Source organism: Procambarus clarkii, unplaced genomic scaffold (assembly GCF_040958095.1).
Source record: "Procambarus clarkii isolate CNS0578487 unplaced genomic scaffold, FALCON_Pclarkii_2.0 HiC_scaffold_675, whole genome shotgun sequence".
Lineage (NCBI taxonomy): Eukaryota > Metazoa > Arthropoda > Malacostraca > Decapoda > Cambaridae > Procambarus > Procambarus clarkii.
In genome coordinates, this window is record NW_027189708.1 from 32,529 (window position 1) to 51,718 (window position 19,190).

General features: G+C 44.3%; 2 non-coding genes across 2 annotated transcripts; both read right to left on the bottom strand.

Moving 5' to 3' along the window:
- Positions 1–5,267: 5,267 nt before the first annotated feature.
- LOC138361748 (5S ribosomal RNA) lies at positions 5,268–5,386 on the bottom strand. The gene has a single exon (XR_011227157.1). It is a non-coding gene; the product is annotated as a 5S ribosomal RNA (ribosomal RNA).
- An 8,290-nt stretch (positions 5,387–13,676) lies between these two features.
- Positions 13,677–13,795, bottom strand: LOC138361737 (5S ribosomal RNA). The gene has a single exon (XR_011227146.1). It is a non-coding gene; the product is annotated as a 5S ribosomal RNA (ribosomal RNA).
- Between the last annotated feature and the right edge of the window lie 5,395 nt (positions 13,796–19,190).

The following is a 19,190-nucleotide window of genomic DNA, read 5'->3' on the forward strand; positions in this document are numbered from 1 at the left end:
ACAAGCCCAAAAAAAAGAACAACGATCAAAGTTTGGTGAAATCAACAAGAAAGAAGACTCCTAACGAACTGACTTAACATCATCTGACATCAAACCTCCACTGCCAGCTGCTTGCGTTCCCGGCCTCTGTGTGTATTGCAAATGACACCCCACTCAATTCTACTTTCATCTGATCAAGCTCAAATCCACGGTGGTTGGGCCACCGATCTTTCATCTCCCCTCTTCACCTCATCTCCAGATCCTTGCTCAAGATTTCTGCAACCTCGCCCCGTTCTTCCATCCCCTGCTTGCCAGCTCTATGGACTTTTTAATCCGTTAATCCGGCCATCACAAACCACAGTTGTTCACCATGGCTCGCACCAAGCAGACTGCTCGCAAGTCCACGGGAGGCAAGGCTCCTCGTAAGCAGCTGGCCACCAAGGCAGCACGCAAGTCTGCTCCTGCCACAGGGGGTGTGAAGAAGCCTCACCGTTACAGGCCCGGAACGGTCGCCCTGCGTGAGATCCGTCGTTACCAGAAGAGCACCGAGTTGCTCATCAGGAAACTTCCCTTCCAGCGTCTGGTGCGCGAGATTGCCCAGGACTTCAAGACCGATCTTCGCTTCCAGTCGTCTGCCGTCATGGCTTTACAGGAGGCATCCGAGGCTTACCTGGTCGGTCTCTTCGAGGACACTAACCTCTGTGCCATCCACGCCAAGCGTGTCACCATCATGCCAAAGGACATTCAGCTTGCTCGCCGTATCCGTGGAGAGCGTGCATAAGCTAAATCGACCACCCTAGTATACACCAAACTCGGCCCTTCTCAGGGCCAAAATATCCTTCTAAGGAGATTTCAGACATTCCTAGCATCAGTCATATGAATTAACCTTCATCTACACATATAATAAATAAATAAATAAATAAATAAACAAATACACTAATTTAGGTGTCATACATACACGTGATATCAATAAATCAAGTCATTTGTAGTACAACCTGTTCTCTTACAAACAAAACGCCGTCGCTTTTCGCTCTTATGCACTGTCAAGGATCACCCACCCCCCCCACCCCCCCAAAATAAAAATTGTCATACTGTACTAGAAATAAAAGCAGCTTGTATAAGTGACATACTGTCCAGTCCTGTTTTATTCTGTTTTCGGTCCTCTGGCTTAATCTGTTAAGTTAGGAGATGACATTTTAAATTAACCGTTTTCTTGACATTTTCAAACCTAAGAGGGTGGCCTGCATAGTAATCCTAATGTGGAACATAACAATGAATCTCTAATCTCTAGAAAAAAGATACCGAGTGCTTATATGTGTTGAGAGAGAGAGAGAGAGAGAGAGAGAGAGAGAGAGAGAGAGAGAGAGAGAGAGAGAGAGAGAGAGAGAGAGAGAGAGAGAGAGAGAGAGAGAGAGACACAGACAGACAGACAGACAGACAGACAGACAGACAGACAAGACAGACAGACAGACAGACAGACAGACAGACAGACAGACAGACAGACAGACAGAGACTGAGAGAGAGAAACACACACAGACAGTTTCATAAATATTCTCATTTTATAGCTATTTGCTTTCAGTGACAGAGGTTTTTGTTATAATAGTATTGGTGTCTAACACTCACAATCTCTTTAGAAATTAAAGTGTGGCTCCAATGGAGCCGAGTTTGTTGGTTTGAGGCCAAGCCACCACCACAGGGCAGTAAGTAAGCCGTTTACTTGGAGGAGGTGTACTTGGTGACGGCCTTAGTGCCCTCAGAGACGGCGTGCTTGGCCAGTTCTCCGGGCAACAGGAGCCTTACAGCCGTCTGGATCTCCCGACTGGTAATGGTGGAACGCTTGTTGTAGTGGGCCAGGCGAGAAGCCTCGGCGGCGATGCGCTCGAAGATGTCGTTCACGAACGAGTTCATGATCGACATGGCTTTGGAAGAGATACCAGTGTCGGGGTGGACCTGCTTCAGCACTTTGTAGATGTAGATGCTGTAGCTCTCCTTCCTCCTGCGCTTCTTTTTCTTATCGCCCTTGGCAATGGCCTTCTGGGCCTTTCCGGCCTTCTTGGCAGCCTTTCCAGATGCCTTGGGTGGCATGATGATGCTCGTGCTGGCTGGCGTTGCGATACAATAATGAACTTTTGCGCGAGTCGAGCTTTCCTTTTATATCCCGCTCGCGACTCAGCTCAGAGCGGGTCGCGTGGCGGAGCGCGCTGATTGGTCAGTGGCGGACTCCCTTGATCCTGAGCGGGGTATATAACACGAAGCTCGATCTGCGGGCCGGCATTAAAACACCACAAACCCACAACAGCAGCAGCAATGTCAGGACGCGGCAAGGGAGGCAAAGTGAAGGGCAAGTCAAAGTCTCGCTCCAGCAGGGCCGGACTTCAGTTCCCCGTGGGCAGAATTCACCGTCTGCTGCGTAAGGGCAACTACGCCGAACGCGTCGGTGCTGGCGCTCCTGTCTACCTGGCAGCCGTCATGGAATACCTCGCTGCCGAAGTTCTCGAGCTCGCCGGTAACGCCGCACGTGACAACAAGAAGACCCGTATCATCCCACGTCACTTGCAGTTGGCCATCCGCAACGACGAAGAACTCAACAAACTTCTGTCTGGCGTAACCATTGCACAGGGAGGTGTTCTTCCAAACATTCAGGCAGTTCTTTTGCCAAAGAAGACAGAGAAGAAGTAAGCACTTCTGCCACCCACCGCGACAAATACCATAACCAGGCTCCATCCGGAGCCACACACACTTTAATAGAGAGATTCAAGTAGACAATCAACTTTCAAACATTAATAATAACATTTATATTGATTTCATTTGGAATGTGTACATAACAAACAAACAAAACAAAATTATAGGGGATATTCAGCATCACTTGGAATATTAACCAATCATATAAATCCAATATATATTTTATATTTTACTTTAAGCGAGGAATTCATATTCTATCCATTTTTAATCATACAAATGAACAAAAGCAATTCTTCACTAGACGTAATGAATGAATAAATGATCAAGGTTTTAATGTGTTTCATGAATATATATATATATATATATATATATATATATATATATATATATATATATATATATATATATATATATATATATATATATATATATATTAATACTTGTGAACCAGAATATGTTTGAGCAGCAGCGATCGTGCCTGCCATTGGCCGAAGTGCAACAATTCAAATAATTTAAAGGGCCTGCTCGGGTATATAAGAGAGGCTGGGAGACTGGGGCCGGTGGTGGGTGATGGGTGATGAGTGATGGTGTGGTGTGGTGTGGTGTTGTTAAGAGTTGATTTACGGCCAGCCAGCCAGCCAGCCAGCCAGCCAGCTGCAGCCAAGGCAGGGCAGGGCAAGGCAAGGCAAGGCAAGGCAAGGCAAGGCAAGGCAAGGCAAGGCAAGGCAAGGCAAGGCAAGGCAAGGCAGGCAGGCAGGCAGGCAGGCAGCCAGGCAGCCAGGCAGCCAGACAGGCAGGCAGGCAGGCAGGCAGGCAGGCAGGCAGGCAGGCAGGCAGGCAGGCAGGCAGGCAGGCAGGCAGGCAGGCAGGCAGGCAGGCAGCCAGGCAGGCAGGCAGGCAGGCAGGCAGGCAGGCAGGCAGGCAGGCAGGCAGGCAGGCAGCCAGGCAGCCAGCCAGCCAGCCAGCCAGCCAGCCAGCCAGCCAGCCAGCCAGCCAGCCAGCCAGCCAGCCAGCCAGCCAGCCACTCCCACTTTGTATTTATATGCATTCAATTTATATTCAAACATTATATATGTTAAGGGCCTTGTTTTAGTGTTTATTTTAAAAATGACAAACATCGAGTCATTTTACCAGTCCTTTAGCGTTAACGGTGATGCATTTTAAAACTGAACATAAATCGCCTTTTCTGGATATATCAAATATCGAATCCGCTTAATGTGCCTACAATTCAATCATTCAAAAAATACATAATTTACATCAAGCCTTTTCATAGAACAGACAATAAGATTTGTACATGCAAAAAAAAAAAAAAATCCTTTAAGTTATCAATACAATGTGAGAAAACTTTACTTTTATAACTAAAGTTGCACAATTATACCAACTCTATGGTGGCTGGGTTGTAAGGTGTGTGGCTGGTGTTTTGGAAGTCGCGAGTTCAAACGACCCAATGGGAATAATACTTTTTTTTTTTTGCCATACAATCTTCCTAATACTATTATGTAGGTTTGTGTGTGTTTTTTTATTCATTCTTTGGTTTTATAGATGACATACATATTGACTCCTTTTACCGGTCCTTAATTAGGCTCTGGGGAAGCAATGGTGGTGGTGGTGGTGGTGGTGGTGGTGCATTTAAAACTAAACCAAAAATCACCAGTTCTGGACGCGTCAAATATCATATCCGCTTAATGTGTCTACAACCTAATTACTTAAAACTACACTATTTAATTCATTCATATCATGTGCATATTGGTCATTATGCTCATACAACCGACATCAAAATTTATTTTCATTATTAGAATCATACATTTCATCAAGTAATACAGATACAAAGAGATTTTCTTTCTGAGAAGACCGTTAGTATTGGCTTGCAGGCAGGCAGGCAGGCAGGCATTTGAGGGTTATTATTTCGCCTGTTGATTGGGGGGAGGGTTGATGTGTTAGGGGGTTTTCGGTTAGATGTGGTGGTGGTGATTGGTGGTGGTGATTGGTGGTGATTGGTGGTGATTGGTGGTGGTGGTGGTGGTGGTGGTGGTAGTAGGTGGGAGTTGGGGGTGGGGGGGGGGGGGGGGGGGGGAGGGAAGGGGAGGGGAATGATGGTCTGTGGATTCCTTCTCCGTACCCTTTACATATAAGCAAAAATATGCCTTCTTGTGGGTATAGAAACATTAACACAAATTATATCAGTAACTGATATTGTAGCCTTTTAAACAGAAAAGATTTGTACATACAAATACTTTTTAATTATCATTTATTTGTGGAAATGGCATTTACGTCATTAAATTGATACCTCAGCATCAAGCTAGTGTCCTGCAGCAGTGGTCCAGTGGTAAAGTGTATATAAGTGATGCGTATTCTTGGAGTTGCGAGTTCAAACCCGGATTAAGCTATATATATATATATATATATACAACATGTTTTGTTTTGGTTGTTTGTTTTTGTATAAAGCCTCACACAATATCTATATTAAGCGAGTTTGTTTTAAACATGACATACATATTAATTCATTTTACCAGGCCTTATTCCACACAACTCCGTGAATTTCCCGTGGAGCCAGCCATTCAAACAAAAACAAACGAAACAAAACAAAACAAAACAAAAAACATTATTGCCAACAGCATTTGGTGTTCCCAGGCGGTCACCCATCCAAGTACTAACCAAACCCAACGTTGCTTAACTTCGCTGATCGGACGAGAAGCGGTGTTCTCAACGTGGTATGGCCGTTGGCATGAGACTGCCTACACATTGTGGCTAATAACCAACTCTTTTAAGTCATCGCGGCAGGATACGGACCTGCTTGTGGTGTCTTAATGGTAATTGTATCCTAACATATTTTTGTCTCCTTGGCATGGATATTTAACATCGTTTATTCAGTCTTGGGTTTATGTTCTTTCGCCATTTACAGACATTTTACATCTACCTACTTCCTCAGCCTGCCCTGCCAATTTCTAATGAATTTGTGGATTTTCTTTTGTAATACAAACATGTGTGTGCTCATCTGCTCTTCAGTTTTTATGATATTTGTCTCATCTGTCCTGCTTTATGATACTTTTACAAAGAACATGAACAAATGCTTCTATTTTAGAGAAGATATGGGATCCAGGTTTCGGAGCCGTAAAACCAACCGTCGTGATTGGTGGACGAGTTGCCAGGTTGCAGCTTCTGTACCGTGCCGGCACATAAATAGGTTCGGCTCAAGCGGCGGCAGCATCATTCCCCCGTGACTGTCTGAGCGTCTCTCATCACCTTGGTTGGTTCATCATCATCATGGTAGAAGCAAAGCCTACCAAGAAGGCTGCGGCTGCTGCTGCTGTGGTGGCCACCACCAGGAAACCTCGCGTCCAGGTTGCTCACCCGAAAACTAGTCAAATGGTTCTAGCCGCGGTCGCAGCACTCAAAGACCGTAAGGGCTCGTCTCTACAAGCAATCAAGAAGTACGTTGTTGCCAACAACAAAGTCGAGGCTGCCAAGATCGCCATTTACATCCGAAGATTTCTCAAGAAAGCAGTGGCTGACGGCATTCTTGTTCAGACCAAGGGAAGTGGAGCTAGTGGATCATTCAAGCTGGCCGTAGCAGAGAAGAGGGCCGTTCTAACTCCCAAGAAAGCCACCACAACCAAGAAACCATCTACAGCAGCAAAGAAGGCCGTGGTAACTCCCAAGAAAGCCGCCACAAGCAACAAACCACCTACAGCCTTGAAAAAGAAGCAGCAGCAGCAGCAGCAGCTTGTTGTTGGGAACAAAAAGCCCAAAATAAAGAGAGCTTCAAAATCTCCCAAACCACCCAAGGCAAAGAAAGCTGTCAAAAAAACAACAAAGGCAAAATAAACGACGACATGCAAGCAGCATGAATACACATGACAATAAACATCCAGGCCTCCCCCCTCAGTGGAGGGGCCTCATATGATTCCAAAAAAGAGTTTAGTTTTGTAGACAAATAAATCATTACTTTTGGGGTAGATTTACTCTGTATATTATATATATATATATATATATATATATATATATATATATATATATATATATATATATATATATATATATATATATATAATATACATCTATATTATATATATATATATATATATATATATATATATATATATATATATATATATATATAATATACATCTATATTATATATATATATATAATATACATATATATATATATATATATATATATATATATATATATATATATATATATATATATACATGGGTGAGGTGATATGGTACCAAAGTTTTGGGTAAGGTGATTGACATTTACACAAGATAAAACACGAACCAATGGGAATAAAAACATAAGAATGGAAGTAACTGCAGAAGGCCTATTGGCCCATAACACAAGCACTTCCTCTTGATGCTTCTATATTGGTTCAGAGTCTTGAAGCTATAATAATAATAATATATATATATATATATATATATATATATATATATATATATATATATATATATATATATATATATATATATATATATATATATATATATATATATACACACAAAACTAAATAGTCTTGTTAGACAAATTGCCCCTATTAGAGGCAAGTTGACTAACAAGCCGAATGACTGGCAATTGTTTTGAATTTGAGTTAAATCTAACATAGAAATGTAATCAAACCTAACCTAACCTATGCTAACCCAAGCTAAGCTAACCTAACCTAACCTAAGCTAACCCAAGCTAAGCTAAGCTAACCTAACCTAACCTAAGCTAAGCTAACCTAACCTAACCCAGCAATTCATGATCTTAATATAATACTGTTAATTGGATAAACCAATTTGGAAAGAAATGTTCGAAAATAACAAAATTAACTGTGCTTGTTAGGAAAATTGGGCCTTGCATACTTGTCCCAATAGTGTGGTTCTCGCTTTTAGGTACGACATAAACGTATACCTAAGTTGAGAGAGAAAAAGATTCTCACTCAAACATGCATATCGATTGCCAGTCCTGAATTCTGGGTAGATATTCGTGTCCTCCCTTTTCATTTACCATCATTTGGATACTATCAAAACAGCTCTGAGAAGGATAAAATGAATAAAACGGGTAGCTCACTCATGTAAAAAGGAAGAGTTGGGAAAGATCTCTCTCTCTCTCTCTCCCCCTCACACCCCCCCCCCCCCCCACCAATGATCCTGCTCTGCTAGTATATAACGTAACAAACCTTCCCCCCCCCCCCCCCCCCAATCAGAGTCCCTTTAAGCATGCGAGGATAAAAAATAGATTTCATAAGACCCAATGTGCTAGCTGATATCAAAACAATTTATGTTATCGTCTATTAAGCCCTTCAGTAAAAAAGTATAGGGACCTAATTAGGTCCCGTTTTGAGGTGGTGGTGGGTGGAATCGATGGATTAGCCAAGCTCTTATCCGCCGAATCCGTAGAGGGTACGACCCTGGCGCTTCAGAGCGTACACCACGTCCATGGCAGTGACGGTCTTCCTCTTGGCGTGTTCCGTGTAGGTTACAGCATCACGGATGACGTTCTCGAGGAACACCTTCAGGACGCCACGGGTCTCTTCGTAGATGAGACCCGAAATACGCTTGACGCCGCCACGACGAGCTAAGCGACGAATAGCGGGCTTGGTGATGCCCTGGATGTTGTCACGTAGCACCTTACGATGACGCTTGGCGCCACCCTTTCCGAGTCCCTTGCCTCCCTTGCCGCGTCCAGTCATGGTGTTGTAGTTGTGTGAATCGAATTGACGAATGCCCGCACGATTTCCCGACTATATCCCATCAAGCGGACGTACTAGTAGCATTGCAACTCCTGCCTGCCCTTACTTTACGCTTGTGGTCGAATAGACACGGCTTTCTCACAACGCTTTCAAAACTGCAGTTGCCTACTCGTCTGTTTCACGTCCCTGTGAAATGACTTTTGCACAAATCCAAAAAATAGAGCAAAATCAGCGATAATAGTGATTGAGGTGAGCCGCCTGTTGGCTGCAGCCAGAGGAAGGAGGGGAGGGGCAACGGGGTGACGTAGGCGAGTCGAGCAGCCAATGGCGCTCGAGCAAGCGCCTCGAGACGGCGTATATAAGCAAAAATTTTTCGGCGCCGGCCATCACAAACCACAGTTGTTCACCATGGCTCGCACCAAGCAGACTGCTCGCAAGTCCACGGGAGGCAAGGCTCCTCGTAAGCAGCTGGCCACCAAGGCAGCACGCAAGTCTGCTCCTGCCACAGGGGGTGTGAAGAAGCCTCACCGTTACAGGCCCGGAACGGTCGCCCTGCGTGAGATCCGTCGTTACCAGAAGAGCACCGAGTTGCTCATCAGGAAACTTCCCTTCCAGCGTCTGGTGCGCGAGATTGCCCAGGACTTCAAGACCGATCTTCGCTTCCAGTCGTCTGCCGTCATGGCTTTACAGGAGGCATCCGAGGCTTACCTGGTCGGTCTCTTCGAGGACACTAACCTCTGTGCCATCCACGCCAAGCGTGTCACCATCATGCCAAAGGACATTCAGCTTGCTCGCCGTATCCGTGGAGAGCGTGCATAAGCTAAATCGACCACCCTAGTATACACCAAACTCGGCCCTTCTCAGGGCCAAAATATCCTTCTAAGGAGATTTCAGACATTCCTAGCATCAGTCATATGAATTAACCTTCATCTACACATATAATAAATAAATAAATAAATAAATAAACAAATACACTAATTTAGGTGTCATACATACACGTGATATCAATAAATCAAGTCATTTGTAGTACAACCTGTTCTCTTACAAACAAAACGCCGTCGCTTTTCGCTCTTATGCACTGTCAAGGATCACCCACCCCCCCCACCCCCCCAAAATAAAAATTGTCATACTGTACTAGAAATAAAAGCAGCTTGTATAAGTGACATACTGTCCAGTCCTGTTTTATTCTGTTTTCGGTCCTCTGGCTTAATCTGTTAAGTTAGGAGATGACATTTTAAATTAACCGTTTTCTTGACATTTTCAAACCTAAGAGGGTGGCCTGCATAGTAATCCTAATGTGGAACATAACAATGAATCTCTAATCTCTAGAAAAAAGATACCGAGTGCTTATATGTGTTGAGAGAGAGAGAGAGAGAGAGAGAGAGAGAGAGAGAGAGAGAGAGAGAGAGAGAGAGAGAGAGAGAGAGAGAGAGAGAGAGAGAGAGAGAGAGAGACACAGACAGACAGACAGACAGACAGACAGACAGACAGACAAGACAGACAGACAGACAGACAGACAGACAGACAGACAGACAGACAGACAGACAGAGACTGAGAGAGAGAAACACACACAGACAGTTTCATAAATATTCTCATTTTATAGCTATTTGCTTTCAGTGACAGAGGTTTTTGTTATAATAGTATTGGTGTCTAACACTCACAATCTCTTTAGAAATTAAAGTGTGGCTCCAATGGAGCCGAGTTTGTTGGTTTGAGGCCAAGCCACCACCACAGGGCAGTAAGTAAGCCGTTTACTTGGAGGAGGTGTACTTGGTGACGGCCTTAGTGCCCTCAGAGACGGCGTGCTTGGCCAGTTCTCCGGGCAACAGGAGCCTTACAGCCGTCTGGATCTCCCGACTGGTAATGGTGGAACGCTTGTTGTAGTGGGCCAGGCGAGAAGCCTCGGCGGCGATGCGCTCGAAGATGTCGTTCACGAACGAGTTCATGATCGACATGGCTTTGGAAGAGATACCAGTGTCGGGGTGGACCTGCTTCAGCACTTTGTAGATGTAGATGCTGTAGCTCTCCTTCCTCCTGCGCTTCTTTTTCTTATCGCCCTTGGCAATGGCCTTCTGGGCCTTTCCGGCCTTCTTGGCAGCCTTTCCAGATGCCTTGGGTGGCATGATGATGCTCGTGCTGGCTGGCGTTGCGATACAATAATGAACTTTTGCGCGAGTCGAGCTTTCCTTTTATATCCCGCTCGCGACTCAGCTCAGAGCGGGTCGCGTGGCGGAGCGCGCTGATTGGTCAGTGGCGGACTCCCTTGATCCTGAGCGGGGTATATAACACGAAGCTCGATCTGCGGGCCGGCATTAAAACACCACAAACCCACAACAGCAGCAGCAATGTCAGGACGCGGCAAGGGAGGCAAAGTGAAGGGCAAGTCAAAGTCTCGCTCCAGCAGGGCCGGACTTCAGTTCCCCGTGGGCAGAATTCACCGTCTGCTGCGTAAGGGCAACTACGCCGAACGCGTCGGTGCTGGCGCTCCTGTCTACCTGGCAGCCGTCATGGAATACCTCGCTGCCGAAGTTCTCGAGCTCGCCGGTAACGCCGCACGTGACAACAAGAAGACCCGTATCATCCCACGTCACTTGCAGTTGGCCATCCGCAACGACGAAGAACTCAACAAACTTCTGTCTGGCGTAACCATTGCACAGGGAGGTGTTCTTCCAAACATTCAGGCAGTTCTTTTGCCAAAGAAGACAGAGAAGAAGTAAGCACTTCTGCCACCCACCGCGACAAATACCATAACCAGGCTCCATCCGGAGCCACACACACTTTAATAGAGAGATTCAAGTAGACAATCAACTTTCAAACATTAATAATAACATTTATATTGATTTCATTTGGAATGTGTACATAACAAACAAACAAAACAAAATTATAGGGGATATTCAGCATCACTTGGAATATTAACCAATCATATAAATCCAATATATATTTTATATTTTACTTTAAGCGAGGAATTCATATTCTATCCATTTTTAATCATACAAATGAACAAAAGCAATTCTTCACTAGACGTAATGAATGAATAAATGATCAAGGTTTTAATGTGTTTCATGAATATATATATATATATATATATATATATATATATATATATATATATATATATATATATATATATATATATATATATATATATATATATTAATACTTGTGAACCAGAATATGTTTGAGCAGCAGCGATCGTGCCTGCCATTGGCCGAAGTGCAACAATTCAAATAATTTAAAGGGCCTGCTCGGGTATATAAGAGAGGCTGGGAGACTGGGGCCGGTGGTGGGTGATGGGTGATGAGTGATGGTGTGGTGTGGTGTGGTGTTGTTAAGAGTTGATTTACGGCCAGCCAGCCAGCCAGCCAGCCAGCCAGCTGCAGCCAAGGCAGGGCAGGGCAAGGCAAGGCAAGGCAAGGCAAGGCAAGGCAAGGCAAGGCAAGGCAAGGCAAGGCAAGGCAAGGCAAGGCAGGCAGGCAGGCAGGCAGGCAGCCAGGCAGCCAGGCAGCCAGACAGGCAGGCAGGCAGGCAGGCAGGCAGGCAGGCAGGCAGGCAGGCAGGCAGGCAGGCAGGCAGGCAGGCAGGCAGGCAGGCAGCCAGGCAGGCAGGCAGGCAGGCAGGCAGGCAGGCAGGCAGGCAGGCAGGCAGGCAGGCAGCCAGGCAGCCAGCCAGCCAGCCAGCCAGCCAGCCAGCCAGCCAGCCAGCCAGCCAGCCAGCCAGCCAGCCAGCCAGCCAGCCAGCCAGCCAGCCACTCCCACTTTGTATTTATATGCATTCAATTTATATTCAAACATTATATATGTTAAGGGCCTTGTTTTAGTGTTTATTTTAAAAATGACAAACATCGAGTCATTTTACCAGTCCTTTAGCGTTAACGGTGATGCATTTTAAAACTGAACATAAATCGCCTTTTCTGGATATATCAAATATCGAATCCGCTTAATGTGCCTACAATTCAATCATTCAAAAAATACATAATTTACATCAAGCCTTTTCATAGAACAGACAATAAGATTTGTACATGCAAAAAAAAAAAAAAAAATCCTTTAAGTTATCAATACAATGTGAGAAAACTTTACTTTTATAACTAAAGTTGCACAATTATACCAACTCTATGGTGGCTGGGTTGTAAGGTGTGTGGCTGGTGTTTTGGAAGTCGCGAGTTCAAACGACCCAATGGGAATAATACTTTTTTTTTTTTGCCATACAATCTTCCTAATACTATTATGTAGGTTTGTGTGTGTTTTTTTATTCATTCTTTGGTTTTATAGATGACATACATATTGACTCCTTTTACCGGTCCTTAATTAGGCTCTGGGGAAGCAATGGTGGTGGTGGTGGTGGTGGTGGTGGTGCATTTAAAACTAAACCAAAAATCACCAGTTCTGGACGCGTCAAATATCATATCCGCTTAATGTGTCTACAACCTAATTACTTAAAACTACACTATTTAATTCATTCATATCATGTGCATATTGGTCATTATGCTCATACAACCGACATCAAAATTTATTTTCATTATTAGAATCATACATTTCATCAAGTAATACAGATACAAAGAGATTTTCTTTCTGAGAAGACCGTTAGTATTGGCTTGCAGGCAGGCAGGCAGGCAGGCATTTGAGGGTTATTATTTCGCCTGTTGATTGGGGGGAGGGTTGATGTGTTAGGGGGTTTTCGGTTAGATGTGGTGGTGGTGATTGGTGGTGGTGATTGGTGGTGATTGGTGGTGATTGGTGGTGGTGGTGGTGGTGGTGGTGGTAGTAGGTGGGAGTTGGGGGTGGGGGGGGGGGGGGGGGGGGGGGGGGGGGAGGGAAGGGGAGGGGAATGATGGTCTGTGGATTCCTTCTCCGTACCCTTTACATATAAGCAAAAATATGCCTTCTTGTGGGTATAGAAACATTAACACAAATTATATCAGTAACTGATATTGTAGCCTTTTAAACAGAAAAGATTTGTACATACAAATACTTTTTAATTATCATTTATTTGTGGAAATGGCATTTACGTCATTAAATTGATACCTCAGCATCAAGCTAGTGTCCTGCAGCAGTGGTCCAGTGGTAAAGTGTATATAAGTGATGCGTATTCTTGGAGTTGCGAGTTCAAACCCGGATTAAGCTATATATATATATATATATACAACATGTTTTGTTTTGGTTGTTTGTTTTTGTATAAAGCCTCACACAATATCTATATTAAGCGAGTTTGTTTTAAACATGACATACATATTAATTCATTTTACCAGGCCTTATTCCACACAACTCCGTGAATTTCCCGTGGAGCCAGCCATTCAAACAAAAACAAACGAAACAAAACAAAACAAAACAAAAAACATTATTGCCAACAGCATTTGGTGTTCCCAGGCGGTCACCCATCCAAGTACTAACCAAACCCAACGTTGCTTAACTTCGCTGATCGGACGAGAAGCGGTGTTCTCAACGTGGTATGGCCGTTGGCATGAGACTGCCTACACATTGTGGCTAATAACCAACTCTTTTAAGTCATCGCGGCAGGATACGGACCTGCTTGTGGTGTCTTAATGGTAATTGTATCCTAACATATTTTTGTCTCCTTGGCATGGATATTTAACATCGTTTATTCAGTCTTGGGTTTATGTTCTTTCGCCATTTACAGACATTTTACATCTACCTACTTCCTCAGCCTGCCCTGCCAATTTCTAATGAATTTGTGGATTTTCTTTTGTAATACAAACATGTGTGTGCTCATCTGCTCTTCAGTTTTTATGATATTTGTCTCATCTGTCCTGCTTTATGATACTTTTACAAAGAACATGAACAAATGCTTCTATTTTAGAGAAGATATGGGATCCAGGTTTCGGAGCCGTAAAACCAACCGTCGTGATTGGTGGACGAGTTGCCAGGTTGCAGCTTCTGTACCGTGCCGGCACATAAATAGGTTCGGCTCAAGCGGCGGCAGCATCATTCCCCCGTGACTGTCTGAGCGTCTCTCATCACCTTGGTTGGTTCATCATCATCATGGTAGAAGCAAAGCCTACCAAGAAGGCTGCGGCTGCTGCTGCTGTGGTGGCCACCACCAGGAAACCTCGCGTCCAGGTTGCTCACCCGAAAACTAGTCAAATGGTTCTAGCCGCGGTCGCAGCACTCAAAGACCGTAAGGGCTCGTCTCTACAAGCAATCAAGAAGTACGTTGTTGCCAACAACAAAGTCGAGGCTGCCAAGATCGCCATTTACATCCGAAGATTTCTCAAGAAAGCAGTGGCTGACGGCATTCTTGTTCAGACCAAGGGAAGTGGAGCTAGTGGATCATTCAAGCTGGCCGTAGCAGAGAAGAGGGCCGTTCTAACTCCCAAGAAAGCCACCACAACCAAGAAACCATCTACAGCAGCAAAGAAGGCCGTGGTAACTCCCAAGAAAGCCGCCACAAGCAACAAACCACCTACAGCCTTGAAAAAGAAGCAGCAGCAGCAGCAGCAGCTTGTTGTTGGGAACAAAAAGCCCAAAATAAAGAGAGCTTCAAAATCTCCCAAACCACCCAAGGCAAAGAAAGCTGTCAAAAAAACAACAAAGGCAAAATAAACGACGACATGCAAGCAGCATGAATACACATGACAATAAACATCCAGGCCTCCCCCCTCAGTGGAGGGGCCTCATATGATTCCAAAAAAGAGTTTAGTTTTGTAGACAAATAAATCATTACTTTTGGGGTAGATTTACTCTGTATATTATATATATATATATATATATATATATATATATATATATATATATATATATATATATATATATATATATATATAATATACATCTATATTATATATATATATATATATATATATATATATATATATATATATATATATATATATAATATACATCTATATTATATATATATATATAATATACATATATATATATATATATATATATATATATATATATATATATATATATATATATATACATGGGTGAGGTGATATGGTACCAAAGTTTTGGGTAAGGTGATTGACATTTACACAAGATAAAACACGAACCAATGGGAATAAAAACATAAGAATGGAAGTAACTGCAGAAGGCCTATTGGCCCATAACACAAGCACTTCCTCTTGATGCTTCTATATTGGTTCAGAGTCTTGAAGCTATAATAATAATAATATATATATATATATATATATATATATATATATATATATATATATATATATATATATATATATATATATATATATATATATATATATACACACAAAACTAAATAGTCTTGTTAGACAAATTGCCCCTATTAGAGGCAAGTTGACTAACAAGCCGAATGACTGGCAATTGTTTTGAATTTGAGTTAAATCTAACATAGAAATGTAATCAAACCTAACCTAACCTATGCTAACCCAAGCTAAGCTAACCTAACCTAACCTAAGCTAACCCAAGCTAAGCTAAGCTAACCTAACCTAACCTAAGCTAAGCTAACCTAACCTAACCCAGCAATTCATGATCTTAATATAATACTGTTAATTGGATAAACCAATTTGGAAAGAAATGTTCGAAAATAACAAAATTAACTGTGCTTGTTAGGAAAATTGGGCCTTGCATACTTGTCCCAATAGTGTGGTTCTCGCTTTTAGGTACGACATAAACGTATACCTAAGTTGAGAGAGAAAAAGATTCTCACTCAAACATGCATATCGATTGCCAGTCCTGAATTCTGGGTAGATATTCGTGTCCTCCCTTTTCATTTACCATCATTTGGATACTATCAAAACAGCTCTGAGAAGGATAAAATGAATAAAACGGGTAGCTCACTCATGTAAAAAGGAAGAGTTGGGAAAGATCTCTCTCTCTCTCTCTCCCCCTCACACCCCCCCCCCCCCACCAATGATCCTGCTCTGCTAGTATATAACGTAACAAACCTTCCCCCCCCCCCCCCCCCAATCAGAGTCCCTTTAAGCATGCGAGGATAAAAAATAGATTTCATAAGACCCAATGTGCTAGCTGATATCAAAACAATTTATGTTATCGTCTATTAAGCCCTTCAGTAAAAAAGTATAGGGACCTAATTAGGTCCCGTTTTGAGGTGGTGGTGGGTGGAATCGATGGATTAGCCAAGCTCTTATCCGCCGAATCCGTAGAGGGTACGACCCTGGCGCTTCAGAGCGTACACCACGTCCATGGCAGTGACGGTCTTCCTCTTGGCGTGTTCCGTGTAGGTTACAGCATCACGGATGACGTTCTCGAGGAACACCTTCAGGACGCCACGGGTCTCTTCGTAGATGAGACCCGAAATACGCTTGACGCCGCCACGACGAGCTAAGCGACGAATAGCGGGCTTGGTGATGCCCTGGATGTTGTCACGTAGCACCTTACGATGACGCTTGGCGCCACCCTTTCCGAGTCCCTTGCCTCCCTTGCCGCGTCCAGTCATGGTGTTGTAGTTGTGTGAATCGAATTGACGAATGCCCGCACGATTTCCCGACTATATCCCATCAAGCGGACGTACTAGTAGCATTGCAACTCCTGCCTGCCCTTACTTTACGCTTGTGGTCGAATAGACACGGCTTTCTCACAACGCTTTCAAAACTGCAGTTGCCTACTCGTCTGTTTCACGTCCCTGTGAAATGACTTTTGCACAAATCCAAAAAATAGAGCAAAATCAGCGATAATAGTGATTGAGGTGAGCCGCCTGTTGGCTGCAGCCAGAGGAAGGAGGGGAGGGGCAACGGGGTGACGTAGGCGAGTCGAGCAGCCAATGGCGCTCGAGCAAGCGCCTCGAGACGGCGTATATAAGCAAAAATTTTTCGGCGCCGGCCATCACAAACCACAGTTGTTCACCATGGCTCGCACCAAGCAGACTGCTCGCAAGTCCACGGGAGGCAAGGCTCCTCGTAAGCAGCTGGCCACCAAGGCAGCACGCAAGTCTGCTCCTGCCACAGGGGGTGTGAAGAAGCCTCACCGTTACAGGCCCGGAACGGTCGCCCTGCGTGAGATCCGTCGTTACCAGAAGAGCACCGAGTTGCTCATCAGGAAACTTCCCTTCCAGCGTCTGGTGCGCGAGATTGCCCAGGACTTCAAGACCGATCTTCGCTTCCAGTCGTCTGCCGTCATGGCTTTACAGGAGGCATCCGAGGCTTACCTGGTCGGTCTCTTCGAGGACACTAACCTCTGTGCCATCCACGCCAAGCGTGTCACCATCATGCCAAAGGACATTCAGCTTGCTCGCCGTATCCGTGGAGAGCGTGCATAAGCTAAATCGACCACCCTAGTATACACCAAACTCGGCCCTTCTCAGGGCCAAAATATCCTTCTAAGGAGATTTCAGACATTCCTAGCATCAGTCATATGAATTAACCTTCATCTACACATATAATAAATAAATAAATAAATAAATAAACAAATACACTAATTTAGGTGTCATACATACACGTGATATCAATAAATCAAGTCATTTGTAGTACAACCTGTTCTCTTACAAACAAAACGCCGTCGCTTTTCGCTCTTATGCACTGTCAAGGATCACCCACCCCCCCCACCCCCCCAAAATAAAAATTGTCATACTGTACTAGAAATAAAAGCAGCTTGTATAAGTGACATACTGTCCAGTCCTGTTTTATTCTGTTTTCGGTCCTCTGGCTTAATCTGTTAAGTTAGGAGATGACATTTTAAATTAACCGTTTTCTTGACATTTTCAAACCTAAGAGGGTGGCCTGCATAGTAATCCTAATGTGGAACATAACAATGAATCTCTAATCTCTAGAAAAAAGATACCGAGTGCTTATATGTGTTGAGAGAGAGAGAGAGAGAGAGAGAGAGAGAGAGAGAGAGAGAGAGAGAGAGAGAGAGAGAGAGAGAGAGAGAGAGAGAGAGAGAGAGAGAGAGAGAGACACAGACAGACAGACAGACAGACAGACAGACAGACAAGACAGACAGACAGACAGACAGACAGACAGACAGACAGACAGACAGACAGACAGAGACTGAGAGAGAGAAACACACACAGACAGTTTCATAAATATTCTCATTTTATAGCTATTTGCTTTCAGTGACAGAGGTTTTTGTTATAATAGTATTGGTGTCTAACACTCACAATCTCTTTAGAAATTAAAGTGTGGCTCCAATGGAGCCGAGTTTGTTGGTTTGAGGCCAAGCCACCACCACAGGGCAGTAAGTAAGCCGTTTACTTGGAGGAGGTGTACTTGGTGACGGCCTTAGTGCCCTCAGAGACGGCGTGCTTGGCCAGTTCTCCGGGCAACAGGAGCCTTACAGCCGTCTGGATCTCCCGACTGGTAATGGTGGAACGCTTGTTGTAGTGGGCCAGGCGAGAAGCCTCGGCGGCGATGCGCTCGAAGATGTCGTTCACGAACGAGTTCATGATCGACATGGCTTTGGAAGAGATACCAGTGTCGGGGTGGACCTGCTTCAGCACTTTGTAGATGTAGATGCTGTAGCTCTCCTTCCTCCTGCGCTTCTTTTTCTTATCGCCCTTGGCAATGGCCTTCTGGGCCTTTCCGGCCTTCTTGGCAGCCTTTCCAGATGCCTTGGGTGGCATGATGATGCTCGTGCTGGCTGGCGTTGCGATACAATAATGAACTTTTGCGCGAGTCGAGCTTTCCTTTTATATCCCGCTCGCGACTCAGCTCAGAGCGGGTCGCGTGGCGGAGCGCGCTGATTGGTCAGTGGCGGACTCCCTTGATCCTGAGCGGGGTATATAACACGAAGCTCGATCTGCGGGCCGGCATCCACTTAGTCTACCTGGACACTTCACAGCACCCACCATAGTATAGATTAGATTAGGCTGCCTGGCCCACCAAGCTATGGCGACCAAAGTCAGATTCACAGACGAATCTGGCCGGGGCCGTACCCCAGCCCAACTACTTGAGGTGGTC